This window comes from Saimiri boliviensis, chromosome 8 (assembly GCF_048565385.1).
Source record: "Saimiri boliviensis isolate mSaiBol1 chromosome 8, mSaiBol1.pri, whole genome shotgun sequence".
Taxonomy (NCBI): Eukaryota; Metazoa; Chordata; class Mammalia; order Primates; family Cebidae; genus Saimiri; species Saimiri boliviensis.
The window spans coordinates 24,345,396-24,359,955 of record NC_133456.1 but is presented as its reverse complement, the minus strand read 5'-3'; the positions used below and the strand labels follow the sequence as shown (position 1 = coordinate 24,359,955).

The following is a 14,560-nucleotide window of genomic DNA, read 5'->3' as shown; positions in this document are numbered from 1 at the left end:
CATAGCTTTTGAACTTGGAATCATTTAAATGCATTGCCTATTTTTTTTTAGTTATAGAACTTAATAGAATAGTATTTAGATTGTATTAATCTAAATGAAATCTACAATAGAATTTAAATTGTACCAGTGAATGCTGATATATAAAAAGATTGCCAAGGTGTGTGTGTGTATATAGATATATGTATGTATATTTTCTTTTTTTTTTTTTTTTGAGTCAGAGTCTTGCTCCACCACCCAGTCTGGAGTGCAGTAGTATGAATGTGGCTCACTCAACATCCGCCTCCTGCCTTTAAGTGGTTCTCCTGCCTCAGCTTCCTGAGTCACTGGGATTACAGGCATGCACTACCACGCCCAGCTCATTTTTGTATTTTTAGTAGAGAAGGCGTTACACCACGTTGGCCAGGTTGGTCTTGAACTTCTGACCTCAAGTGATCCACCTGCCTCAGCCTCCCAAAGTGATGAGGATTATAGGCGTGAGCCAACATGCTCAGCCGCAAAGGTATATTTTTGAGTAAAAAGAGCCACGTACAAACAAAAAATAGGGAACAGCTGAGCATGGTGGCTCATTCCTGTAATCCTAGCACTTTGGGAGGCTGAGGTGGAAAGATCGCTGGAGCCCAGGAGATTCGAGGCTACAGTGAGCCATGTTCGCACCACTGCCCTCCAACCCAAGTAACAGAATAAGACTCTGCCTCAAGAAAAATGAAAATTAAAATTAAAAAACCCAAGCATGACAGTTGGGTTTTCATGCTATTGTATGACATGTGCTTTCCTCAAAACTTGTTACGGTATCATCACGTCACCCATCTGATGTGAAAAAGAAAAAATAAAACCCAGAAACGAAAACTAAAAATATTTGCAAATCTATAGCGTTATGCGTTGTCCTGTGTCTCCCCAAAAGACGCTGAAGCCCTACGCCGCAGGGTCTGTGGATGCGACCTTATTTGGAAATAGGCTCTTCACATGTGATCAAGCTGAGCTGAGGTAATGAGGGTGAATCCTAATCCTGAGTGCCTGGTGTCCTTATAAAAAGGGGATGTGTAGACAAAGACAACTACAAAGGGAAGACAATGTCAAGACAGAGACAGAAGACCACCTACAGGCCAAGGAACTCTGGAGGCTCTGAGAATCCAGGAGCGAGACCTGGGACAGACCCTCCCTCACAGTCTTCACAGGAAAAACAAACAAACAATAAAAAACCCCTTGATTTCAGACTCCTGGCCTCCAGAACTGTGAGAATAAATCTCTGTGGTTGAAGCCACACAGTTTAGGGTACTATGTTAAGGCAGCGCTGGGAAATGAATGCAGATTTCTTGGGGCGTGCATCAACACTTCTGAAGGAAATTTGAGATGTGGCATGCTTGAACTTACAATTCATACCTTTCTCTACTCTGAATTTTTTGAGAGACAGGGTCTCACTCTGTCACCCAGGCTGGAGTGCAGTGGCACAAGCATGGCTCACTGCAGCCTCCACCTCCTGGGCTCCAGCAATCCTCTTGCCTCAGCCTCCTGAGTAGCTGAGACTACAGGCACATGCCACTGTGCCTGGCTAATTTTTAAAAAACGTTTTGTAGAGATGGGGTCTTGCTATGTGGCCCAGGTTTACCTGAAACTCCCACCCTCAAGTGATCTTCCCACCTAGGCCTCCCAAAGTTCTGGGATTACAGGTATAAGCCATTGTAACTGGCTTGTCTTTTTTTTTTTTTTTTTTTTTTTTTTTTTGAGACAGATTCTTGCTCTATCGCCCAGGCTGAAGTGCAGGACATGATCTCAGCTCACTGCAACCTCCACCTCCTGGTTTCAAGCAATTCTTTTGCCTCAGGCTCCCAAGTAGCTCAGATTATAGGTGCTTACCACCACACCCAGCTAATTTTAGTATTTTTATTAGACACGGGGTTTCACCACTGGGCCAGGCTGGTCTTGAACTGCTGACTTCAGGTGATTCACCCACTTTAGCCTCCCAAAATGCTGCGATCTTGGCTCACTGCATCCTCTGCTCCTGGGTTCAAGCAATTCTCCTGCCTCGGCCTCCCAAGGAGCTGGGATTACAGATTCCTGCCACCATGTCTGGCTAGTTTTTGTACTTTTAGTAGAGATGGGGTTTCACCATGTTGCCCAGGCTGGTCTTGAACTCCTGACCTCAGGTGATCTGCCTGCCTCAGCCTCCCGAAGTGCTGGGATGACAGGCATAAGCCACTGCGCCCGGCCTACTTCTATTATTATTACATTGTCATATGTAATGAAATACTTACCCAACTCACCATAACGCAGAATCGGTGGCAGCCCTGAGCTTGTTTTCCTGAAACTAGATGGTCCCTTCTGGGGGTGACGGGAGACAGTGACAGATCAACAGGTATTGGATTCTCATAAGGAGCACGCAGCCCAGCTCCCTCGCATGTGCTGTTTACAGTAGGGTTTGCGCTCCTATGAGACTCTAACAACGCCAACAATCTGACAGGAGGTGGAGCTCGGGTGGTGATGCCAGCAATAAGGAGTGGCTGTGAACACAGATGAAACCTCCCTCACTGGCCCACTGCTCACCTGTGATGCCTGCCCAGTTCCTAACAGGTGAGCCAGGTGCGGTGGCTCACGCCTGTAATCCCAGTACTTTGGGATACTGAGGCCAGTATATCACCTGAGGTTTGGAATTAGAGACCAACCTGAACAACATAGACACCCTGTCTCTGCCAGAAATACAAAAGCTAGCCTGGCATGGTGGCTCATACCTGTAATCCCAGCTACTTGGGAGTCTGAGACAGGCAAGTCGCTTTAATCCAAGAGTTGGAAGTTGCAGTGAGTCAAGATCATGTCATTGCATTCCAGCCTGGGCAACAAGAGTGAAACTCCGTGTCAAAAAAAAAAAAAAAAAAAAAAAAAAAAAAAAAAAAAAAAACGGCCAGGCATGATGGCTCACACTTGTAAACACAGCACTTTGGGAGAATGAGGAGGGCGAATCATCTGAAGTAAAGAGTTCAGGACCAACCTGGCCAACATGGTGAAACCCTGTCTCTACTAAAAGTACAAAATTAGCCACGTGTGGTGGTACCTGCCTGTAATCCCAGCTACTCAAAAGGCTGAGGCAGGAGAATTATTTGAACCTCGAGGTGGAGGTTACATTGACCTGAGGTTGCACAACTGCGCAGAGTGAGACTCTGCCTCAAAAAAAAAAGAAAGAAAGAAAAACAGGCTACTGACTGCTACTGATCCATAGCGAGGAGTGTTGGGGGACCCCAGCTGTAGACAATATATAATGATCAAATCAGGGTAACTGAGACAGTCATCACCTCAAATATTTATCTTTTGTTTTGGGAACACAAAAATCCATCTCTTCTAGCTATCTTGAAATATTCAAATAAATTCTCCCTTTAATTTCCCTTGTGCACTATTAATTACTGTAACTTATTTCTTCTGTCTAGGCCTTCTTGTCTTTCATTCTTTTTTTCTAATGATTATTTATTTATTTCTGAGACATCTCTCTCTTTCTGCCAGGCTAGAGTGCAGTGACAAGATCTTGACTCACTGCAAACACCACCTCCTGGGTGCAGGCAATTCTCTGCCTCAGCCTCCCGAGTAGCTGGGATTACAGGTGTGTGCCACCATTCCTAGCTAACTTTCGTGTTTTTAGTAGAGATAGGGTTTCACCATGCTGTCCAGGCAGGTCTCGAACTCCTGGCCTCAAGCAATCCACCCGCCTCGGCCTCCCAAAGTGCTGGAATTACAGGCATGTGCCACAGCACCCGGCCATTTATTCATTCTTACATTCATTCATTCCACTAATAACTACTGCCTGGTTATCATATACCCGGCAGGGTTCCAGGCTCTGGGGAAACAGCAATGAGCAAAACAGAGTTGCTGCTCTCGTAATGGATCCATCATTCTAACGAGGGGAAAAGAGACAGGTGATCCATAAACAAACCATTAACACAGACAGCACATCAGGTGGAGAGCGCTGTGAAGAATAAATACTAAAGCAGGTACGGCCAGGTGTGGTGGCTCACACCTGTAATACCAGCACTTTGAGAGGCTGAGGTGGATGGATCCCTTGAGGTTAGGAGTTCAAGACCAGTCTAGTCAACATGGTGAAATGCCATCTCTACTAAAAGTACAAAAAAAAAAAAAGAGCCAGGTGTGGTGACACCTGCCTGTAATCCCAGCTACTCAGGAGACTGAGGTGGGAGGATTGCTTGAACTTGGGAGGTGGAGGTCACAGTGAGCTGACATTGTGCCACTGCACTCCATCCGGGGGAACAGACCAAGACTCTGTCTTCAAAAATAAAAAAGGAAAGAGAAGTCAGGTGCAGGTGTGGAGTGCACTAGCATGAGCAGGGGTGCTGTGGTGGTGAAGGTGGTCAGGAAAGGCCTCTCTGTGAAGGTGATAGACAGGAGGGCTGAGCCTGGGGACACTCCTGGGAAGGACGGCACTGGAGGGCTCTAGGTGTTGGTGCCATTTGTGGTCTTTTTGTTTTGTTTCGTTTTGCTTTTAAGACAAAGTCTTGCTCTGTCGCCCAGGCTGGAGTGAAGTGGCACAATCTCAGCTCATTGCAACCTCCGCCACCCAGGTTCAAGCCACCTCAGCCTCCCAAAGAGCTGGGATGGCAGGCATGAGTCACTGTGCCTGGTCTATGTATCAACATGTTTAAATTCTTCCAAAAGCTGTGCTTCAGGAAGATTGTTCTGACAGAATGGCAGGACAAGGATCATGTCAGTGACAGGGTGGCTGTGTACATCTGCTGGCCAGCAGCAGGAAAGCCACTCAGACCCTGGATTCTACCTCTGCAGCCCACCTGCACCTGAACTCTCCTTCCCACATCAGTAGAAGCCTGGAACTCTCAGAACAGCAGACCTCATCACCCGCTGCCACCTTCACCAGAATGATGTGATTAATTTGTTCAGGCAGAAGGCAGCAGGAACCCCGAGAGAACAGGATCCAGAATGTGTGGGTTTTGATGGACAGGGTGGTAGGATCTGGGAGGCTCCATGTAACTCACCCCCTGACCCCCACACTCCTTCCCCAGTCCTGCTCAGTATAGAGACTAGAGTGACATCACCAGAAATGTAGACGCTTGGAAGGACACCAGCAACACGGAGAAGGGGAGACGGGAGGTCCACAAGGTGCCCAGCTGCTGGCCCCGGATGCCCAGGACTCCCTCCCAGAAAGGCTCCCTCCAGAAAGGCTCCCTCCCAGCCATCCATGGAAATTGATGGTCCTCAAGTTCCTGAGGATGGAGCTGGTGAGAAGGGCCCACAAGTCCTTCTGCCTCATTTGCTCTCCTGGGTTTGGAGGGAAGAGAGAGATGAAGACAGTGCTGGTCCAGAATTCTCCCCTGCACCCTGACAGCCACCCTGCAGCAAATCCCACTGATCTTGCCAACTGTGTCCCAAAGCTGTCTGCCTCTCTGCATCTCTGCTCCTCAGTCCTGATGCACCCACTGTCATCCTGTGCCTGGACTCCTGCAGGAGCTGACCTGGGACCATTACCCCGGGGAGGCAGCTTCTGATGCCTGGAGAACGCAGGCTGCCCCTGAGCGCACCTGGGTATGGCGCCATCAGGAAGGCTACCTGGAGGTGGGTAATGCCTGAGCTACATCTTTCTTTCTTCCTTTTACATTTTTGGTGGAGCTGGAGGCGGGGGCCTCACTATGTTGCCCAGGCTGGCCTCAAGCTTTTGGGCTCAAGTGATCCTCTGCCCCAGGCTTCCTAAAGTGCTGGGATTACAGCCTGAGCTACACCTTAAATGACCAGGAGATGGGTGCTGGGCAGGCAGAGGATGGGGGGATGGAGCCAGAGAGAGGGAGGGGAGACTTTGAGACAGGGGGCAGCAGAAACCCAGGCAGAGGGAGCAGCATGACTCAGAGGACACCAGTGTGGCCAGAGGAGTGTGTGGGCAGGGTCACTTGGCATTTTAGAGTCAAGCAGGAGTTCAGGGTCTCCCGTGTTCACTGGGGTAGGGGACGTCATCAGAAGGCAGCTGGTGGAGAAGGGGTTTTTTTTGTTGTTATTTTTTGAGATGGAGTCCTGCTCTGTTACCAGGCTGGAGTGCAGTGGAACAGTCTCGGCTCACTGTAAACTCCGCCTCCCGTGTTCAAGTGATTCTCTGCCTGAGGTTCTGGAGTAACTGCGATTATAGGTGCCTGCCACCATGCTCAGCTAATCTTTGTATTTTTTAATAGAGAAAGCATTTTGCCATGTTGGCCAGGCTGGTTTTGAACTCCTGACCTCAGGTGATCCACCTGCCTCGACCTCCCAAAGTGCTGGGATTACAGGTGTGAGCCACTGTGCCCGGAGGAGGCCATGCAGGAGGCTGGAGAAACGGTCCAAGTGACAGATGGACATTGGGACAGCTGGGCCTAGAGAGGAAATAAGTTCCTTCCCTCCGTCCCCCTTCCCTCCGTCCCTCCCTCCCGCCTTTCTTTCCTTTCTTCCTTCCCTCCCTCATTCCTTCTCTTTCTCCCTCAACTCTTTCCTTCCCTCCATCTGTCCTCCCCTTTCCTATCTTTCCGTCCCTCCCTCCTTTTCACTCCTCCCCTCCCTCCCTCCCTTCTTCTCTTCCTCTCTCCTTCCCTTCTCCACTCCCTCGTTTCTTCTGTAGGTCTCAAACACTGACCCAGCACCTTCTGTGTGCTGAGCACTAACTAGATACTGAGTCTGCCACAGTGAGTGGCCCCTGCTGCTGTGGAGCTTCCAGTCTAAGGAGAGCGAGGCCATGGGCCCCTGCCAGGTGCTTCCTGCAGGGCCCTTTAGGAAGTGGGAAGTGCTGGGGAAAAGCAACAACGAACCCAGGAAAGGCCAAGGAAGGGAGCTGCAGGGAGAGGGACGGGCGGGCCGTGTCCTTGCCGGACGGTGGTGAGAGAGGCGGCCCTGACTGCAGGGGGTGCTGGAGGTGACAATGGTCTTCTGGAGTGAGGGTGCTCCAGGCAGAGGGAACAGCTAAAGCAGATGCCTGGAGAGGCAGGTGTGAGGATGGGAAACGGGGTAGGTGGGGAAGGGAGGGAGATGAGTGGAAGGTGAGGCTGGAGGCAATGAGGCAGCTCAGGGCGGGCCTGGTGGGCCACTGCGGGGCCTTTGGCTCAGACCAAGGAAAATGTGGGGCCGCTGTGGGTCTGAGCAGAGGAGGGTGCAGTGGATTCGGCTCACACAGGTCTCCTATGGCTGGGATTGGAGAGAGGCTGGGGGGAGAAGTAGGGAGTGAGCCAGGGCCTCGCTGCTGGATGCATTTTCAAGGTGACACCAAGCAAATCTGCTGACTGATGGGGTGCAGGAGATAAAGGCATTGATCTGACCCAGGGCCTGGGGCCTGAACACTGGAGGGAGAAGCTGCCATTCACTGCTATGGGGAAGGATCCGGGCAGGTCTGCACAATGGGGAACTCACAGAGACAAGAACAAAGCCAGACCTGCCGGCCCCCACTCAGCTCTCACCTCCCCATTGCCCATACCAGGGTCTGTGTCTTCCTCCCTACTTCCTGCCTGGTCCTTCCCTTTCCCAAAACCTGAACCTGATGGTGATTCCTCTTCTTGCTCATGAAGAAATTCAGAGGGAGGAGGCTCAGGAAGACAGCGATGGCAGTGAGGGCAAAGGGGCCCAGGAGCTGGGGACAGAGGGCACAGAATGTCAGCAGATCCTGAGGAGCCCAGCTGCCAGAGGCGTGTGAACCACAGCAACTCCATCTTGAATAGGAGCTGAGTAAAAGCAGGGCTGAGACCTACTGGGCTGCATTCCCAGGTGGGGAAGGCATGCTAAGTCACAGGATGAAATAGGAGGTCAGCACAGGATACAGGTCACAGAGACCTTACCAATAAAACAGGCTGCAGTAAAGAAGCCAGTCCAAAACCCACCAAAACCAAGATGGCCAGGAGAGTGACCTCTGGTCATCATCACTGCTACGCTGCCACCAGCACCATGATAGTTTACAAATGCCATGGCAACCTCAGAAACTTGCTCCATATGATCTAAAAAAGGAGAGTCGTGAATAACCTACCCCTCGGTTCAGCCTGTTATGAAGAAATGACCATAAAGATGGGCACCAGCACCCTCTGGGCTGCTCTGTAGGGTAGCCATTCCATCTTTACTTTCCTTAAAAACTTGCTTTTTAAGGAAAGAATAAACTTGCTCTCTATTCTATCTTTACTTTCGTAAAAAACTTGCTTATTTAGGAAAGAATAAACTTGCTCTGTGGTTCACACCTGTAATCCCAGCACTTTGAGAGGCTGAGGCAGGCAGATCACCCGAGCTCAAGAGTTTGAGATCAGCCTGGCCAACGTGGTGAAACCCCATCTCTACTAAAAATATAAAAATTAGCCAGGTGTGGTGGTAAGCACCTGTGATCCCAGTTACTCCGGAGGCTGAAGCCAGAAAATCACTTGAACCCGGGAGGCATAGTTGTAGTGAGCCGAGATCACACCACTGCCCTCTATCTAGCCTGGGCAACAGAGTGAGACTCCATCTCAAAACAGAAAACAAGAAACAACCAACCAAACAAACAAACAAAAAAAAATGTGCTTTCACTTTACAGACTCACCCTGAGTTGTTTCCTGCACGAGATCCAAGAACCCTTTCTTGGGGTCTGGATTGGGTCCCCTTTTCTGTAACACAGCTGCAGATCCTTAAGGGGGTCAGACTTGGGTCCTAAGATGGGGAGTCAGAGAATGTGATAAGGGCAGCCACCAGGTCCCATGGATCGGGGCTCATGGGGTCTGCTGGGTCAGGAGGTGCCTGCTGAAGACGGGGTCCTTCAATGTCAGGGAGGGGAATTGCCCACTTACAGGATGGAGAGAGGGTTATATTCACGGCAGAATATGCACACACACGAGTAGGTCTGGGGTGTGTTCCTGGCCACAACAGTAAAGTTGAGACCTCTGGAATCAGGAGCAGGTTCAAATCCTGACTCTAATGCTTGTGAGTGTCATCTTGGGGCAAGTCGCCTCCCTAACGTGCAATTCCCTTGTCTGCAAAATGGGAACAGAGTTGTCCTCATTTTGTATGTTTGCTTATTACATTTAATTATTTTCCTAATCTTCATTTTACCCTAATGAGGGTTGTCAGACTTAGCAAATCATCATACAGATGCCCAGTTACATTTGCAGACAAAGAGTGAAGGTTTTAGTCTAAGTCTTGTGCATTATTTTGGACAGAAACTGAGAGTCCGAAACTGACACTTCACTGGATGTCCTGTGTTTTCTCTGAAAACCCTGCTCCCAACCAACGTGGTGCTTTTGGGATAGTTATCTTCCCCTTCTCAGCTTTCTTTTCTATATCTGGAAAATGTGGAAATGGGAGGTAGAATAAATGATTTTCAAGTTGCTGCGACTTTCTAAGAGTCCTTCACAGGTTACTTGAACCCATTCTCTCCCCAAGCCCCACCCCAACTCCAGTCTGCATGCCTCAGTTTCTCCTCTCAGTCCTTAGGAATACAATTTTTTTTTTTTTTGACATGGGAGTCTCACTCTGTTACCCAGGCTGAAGTGCAATGGAGCCACGATCATGGCTCACTGCAACATCTGCTTCCCAATCAATTCTCCTGTCTAAGCCTCCTGAGTAGCTGGGATTGCAGGCCTGTGTCTCTATGTATGGATAATGATTTTATTTTCAGAGCAGACAGGGTTTCACCATGTTGCCAGACTGGTCTCGAAATCCTGGTCTCAAGTGATCCACCCTCCTCACCCTTCCTAAATACTGGGATTACAGGTTTAACCCACTGCACCGAGCTCAAATAAATAGAACAGTGTTTTCTAATCTTGTGTCAGTTTGTTTCATTTATGCAGCAATTGCGCCTCCTGGTGTCTGCATGGAGAAGTGCCCCGAGGGTAAACCACCCACAGCAGGGGTTGGAAAAACATTCAAAGGAATCTGACAGATGATGATCCTCTCTCTGGGGGAAAAAATGGTTCATTAATCTGTAGCAACCCTAGTATCCACCCCTCCCTCACCAGGATCTCATGGTGATATTAGGAGTTATCTACCAAGAGGCCGGTAAAGTGCACAGAGAAAGTGACACGGTCTACTACCTCCGAATATCTTGGTCTTCTCTTTTTTTTTTTTTTTTTTTTTGAGGTGGAATCTCGTTCTGTTACCCAGGATAGATTGCAGTGCCACTATTCTGGCTCACTGAAGCCTCTGCTTCCCAACCAATTCTCCTTTCTCAGCCTACTGAGTAGCTGGGATCATAGGCATGTGCCACTATGCCTGGCTAATTTTTTTATTTTTAGTACAGACAGTTTCACCATGTTGCCAGGCTGGTCTCGAACTCCTGGCCTCGGGTGATCTACCCTTGTCAGCCTTCCTAAGTACTGGTATTACAGGTTTGACTCATCCCACCCACCTCAAAGAAAATAGAACACTATTTTCTAATCAGGGGTCAGCATGTTTCATTTTTGCAGAAATGGCGCCTCCTGGTGTCTGCATTGAGAAGTGCCCTGAGGGTAAACCGCCCATAGCAGGGGTTGGAAAAACATTCAAAGGAATCTGACAGATGATGATCATCTCTCTCTGGGGTATAAAATGGTTGATTAAACTGTAGCAAACTCAGTATCCACTCCTCCTTCACCAGGATCTCATGGTGATACTAGGAGCTGTCTACCAAGGGGCCAAAAAATTTCACAGGGAAAGTGATACTGTGTATTATCTGCGGATATCTTGGTCTTCTGTTTTTTGTTGTTCTTGTTGTTCTGTTTTGTTTTTGAGATGGAGTCTCACTCTGTTACCCAGGCTGGAGTGTAATGCCAATATTCTCACTCACTGCAATTTCTGCTTCCCAACCAATACTCCTGTCTGAGCCTCCTGAGTAGCTGGGATGACAGGTGTGTGCCACTATGCCTGGTTAATTTTTTTATTTTTAGAACAGACCGAGTTTCACTATGTTGCCAGGCTGGTCTCGAACTCCTGGCCTCAAGTGATCTACCCTCGTCAGCCTTCCTAAGTACTGGGATTACAGGTTTGACCCACCGCACCCAGCTCAAAGAAAATAGAACATCATTTTCAAATCTGCAGTCAGTTTGTTTCATTTATGCAGCAATTGCGCCGGCGGGTGGCTGCATGGAGAAGGGCCCTGAGGGTAAACCACCCACAACAGGGGGTGGAAGAACATTCACAGAAATCTCACAGATGATGATCATCTCTTCTGGGAGAAAAAAATGGTTCATTAAACTGTAGCAACCCCAGTATCCACCCCTCCTTTACCAGGATCTCATGGTCATGTTAGGAGCTGTCTACCAAGAGGCTGGAAAAGTGCCCAGTGAAAGTGACAAGGTCTATTAACTGCGAATATCTTGAAATTCTATTATTTTCTTTTCAGGTGGACTCTCGCTCTTTTATCCAGGCTGGAGTGCAGTGACACAATCCTTGCTCTCTGCAATCTCTGCTTCCCAACCTATTCTCCTGTCTCAGCCTCCTGAGTAGCTGGGATGACAGGCATGTGCTAATATGCCTGGCTAATTTTTTTATTTTTAGAACAGACAGAGTTTCACCATGTTGCCAGGCTGGTCTCGAATTCCTGGCCTCAAGTGATCTACTCACGTCAGCCTTCATAAGTACTGGGATTACCGGTTTGAACCACCGCACCCAGCTCAAAGAAAATAGAACACAATTTTCAAATCTTGGGTCAGTTTGTTTCATTGATGCAGAAATGGCGCCGCCTGGTGGCTGCATAGGGAAGTGCCCTGAAACTAAACCACCCACAACAGGGGTTGGAAAAACATTCAAAGGAATCTGACAGATGATCATCATCTCTCTCTGGGGTAAAAAAAAATAGTTCATTAAAGTGTAATAACCCCACTTTCTACCGCTCCTCCACTAGGATCTCATGGTGATATTAGGTGCTGTCTACCCAGCGGCTGGAAAAGGGCCCAGGGAAAGTTACACGGTCTATTATCTGCGAATATCTTGAAATTCTATTATTTTTTTTTTTTTGAGGTGGACTCTCGCTCTGTTACCCAGGCTGGAGTGCAGTGCCACTATCCGAGCTTACTGAAACTTCTGCTTCCCAACCAATTCTCCTGTCTCAGCCTCCTGAGTAGCTGGGATGACAGGCGTGTGACACTATTCCTGGCTAATTTTTTTATTTTTAGAACAGACAGGGTTTCACCATATTGCCAGGCTGGTCTCGAACTCCTGGCCTCAAGTGATCTACCCATGTCAGCCTTCCTAAGTACTGGGATTACAGGTTTCACCCATCCCACCCAGCTCAAAAAAATAGAACACTATTTTCTAATCTGGGGTCAGCTGGTTTCATTTATGCAGCAATGGCACCGCCTGGGTCTGCATTGAGAAGTACCCTAAGGGTAAACCGCCCACAGCAGGGGTTGGAGAACCATTCAAAGGAATCTGACAGATGATGATCATCTCTCTCTGGGGAATAAAATGGTTCATTAAACTGTAGCAAACCCAATATCCACGGCTCCTCCACCAGGATCTCATGGTCATATTAGATGCTGTCTACCAAGAGGCCAGAAAAGGGTGCAAGGAAAGTTACAATCTATTATCTGCAAACATGTTGAAATTCTATTATTATTATTATTATTATTTTTTTGAGGTGGACTCTCGCTCTGTTACCCAGACTGGATTACAGATCCACTATCCTGGCTCACTGAAACCTCTGCTTCCCAACAAATTCTCCTATCTCAGCCTCCTGAGTAGCTGAGATGACAGGCATGTGCCACTATGCTTGGCTTTTTTTTTTTTTTTTTTTTTTTTACTACAGACAGGGTTTCACCATGTTGCCAGGCTGGTCTCGAACTCCTGGCCTCAAGTGATCTACCCATATCAGCCTTCCTAAGTACCGGGATTACAGCTTTGAGCCATCCCACCCAGCTCAAAGAAAATAGAACACAATTTTCAAATCTGCCGTCAGTTTGTTTCATTTATGCTGCAATGGCGCCGCCTGGTGGATGCATGGAGAAATGCCCTGAGTTTAAACCGCCCACAGCAGGGGATGGAGGAACATTCAAAGGAATCTGACAGATGATCATCTTTCTCTGGGGGAAAAAAATGGTTCATTAAACTGTAGGAACCCCAGTATCCACCCTTCCTCCACCAGGGTCTCATGGTGATGTTAGGAGCTGTCTACCAAGAGGCCAGAAAAGTGCACAGAGAAAGTGACACGGTCTATTATCTCTGAATATCTTGGTCTTCTCTAAATTTTTTTTATTTTTTAGGTGGAGTCCCGCTCTGTCACCCAGGATAGATGGCAGTGCCACTATTCTGTCTCACTGCAGCCTCTGCTTCCCAACCAATTCTCCTTTCTCAGCCTCCTGAGTAGCTGGGATTACAGGCGTGTGCCACTATGCCTGGCTAATGTTTTTATTTTTAGTACAGACAGAGTTTCACCATGTTGCCAGGCTGGTCTCGAACTCCTGGCCTCGGGTGATCTACCCATGTTAGCCTTCCTAAGTACTGGGATTACAGGTTTCACCCATCCCACCCAGCTCAAAGAAAATTGAACACTATTTTCTAATCTTGGGTCAGTTGGTTTCATTTATGCAGCAATGGCGCTGCCTGGGGTCTGCATTGAGAAGTGCCCTGAGGGTAAATTGCCCACCGCAGGGGTTGGAAAACCATTCAAAGGAATCTGACAGATGATGATCATCTCTCTCTGGGGAATAAAATGGTTCATTAAACTGTAGGAACCCCAGTATCCACCCTTCCTTCAGCAGGATCTCATGGTGATATTAGGAGCTTTCTACCAAGGGGTCGAAAAATTAAACAGGGAAAGTGACACTCTGTATTATCTGGAGATATCTTGGTCTTCTCTGTTTTTTTTTTTTTTTTTTTTTTGAGGTGGTGTCTTGCTCTGTTACCCAGGCTGGAGTGTAGTGCCATGATCCTGACTCACTGCAACCTCTGCTTCCCAGACAATTCTCCTGTCTCGGCCTCCTGAGTAGTTGGGATGACAGGTGTGTGCCACGATGCCTGGTTATATTATTTTTAGTACAGAGTTTCACCACGTTGCCAGGCTGGTCCCGAACTCCTGGCCTCAAGTGCTCTACCCTCGTCAGCCTTCCTAAATACTGGGATTACCGGTTTGACCCACCGCACCCAGCTCAAAGAAAAAAAACACAATTTTCAAATCTTGTGTTGGTTTGTTTCATTTATGCAGCAATGGCGCCGCCTGGTGGATGCATGGAGAAGGGGCCTGAGTTTAAACCGCCCACAACAGGTGTTGGAGGCACATTCAAAGGAATCTGACAGATGATCATCATCTCACTCTGGGGGATAAAATGGTTCATTAAACTGTAGCAACCCCAGTATCCACCCCTCCTCCACCAGGATCTCATGGTGATGTTAGGAGCTGTCTACCAAGAGGCCAGAAAAGTGCCCAGTGACAGTGACAAGGTCTATTAACTGCAAATATCCTGAAATTCTATTATTTTTTTTTTCTTCAGGTGGACTCTCGCTCTGTTATCCAGGCTGGAGTACAGTGCCACTATTCTTGCTCTCTGCAACCTCTGCTTCCCAACCTATTCTCCTGTCTCAGCCTCCCGAGTAGTTGGGATGACAGGCGTGTGCCACTATTCCTGGCTAATTTTTTTATTTTTAGAACAGACAGAGTTTCACCATGTTGCCAGGC

General features: G+C 48.2%; 1 pseudogene; it reads left to right on the top strand.

Annotated features, from left to right (window-relative positions):
- Positions 1-722: 722 nt before the first annotated feature.
- On the top strand, positions 723-813 carry LOC120367282 (small nucleolar RNA U13; annotated as a pseudogene).
- The last annotated feature ends 13,747 nt before the right edge of the window (positions 814-14,560 follow it).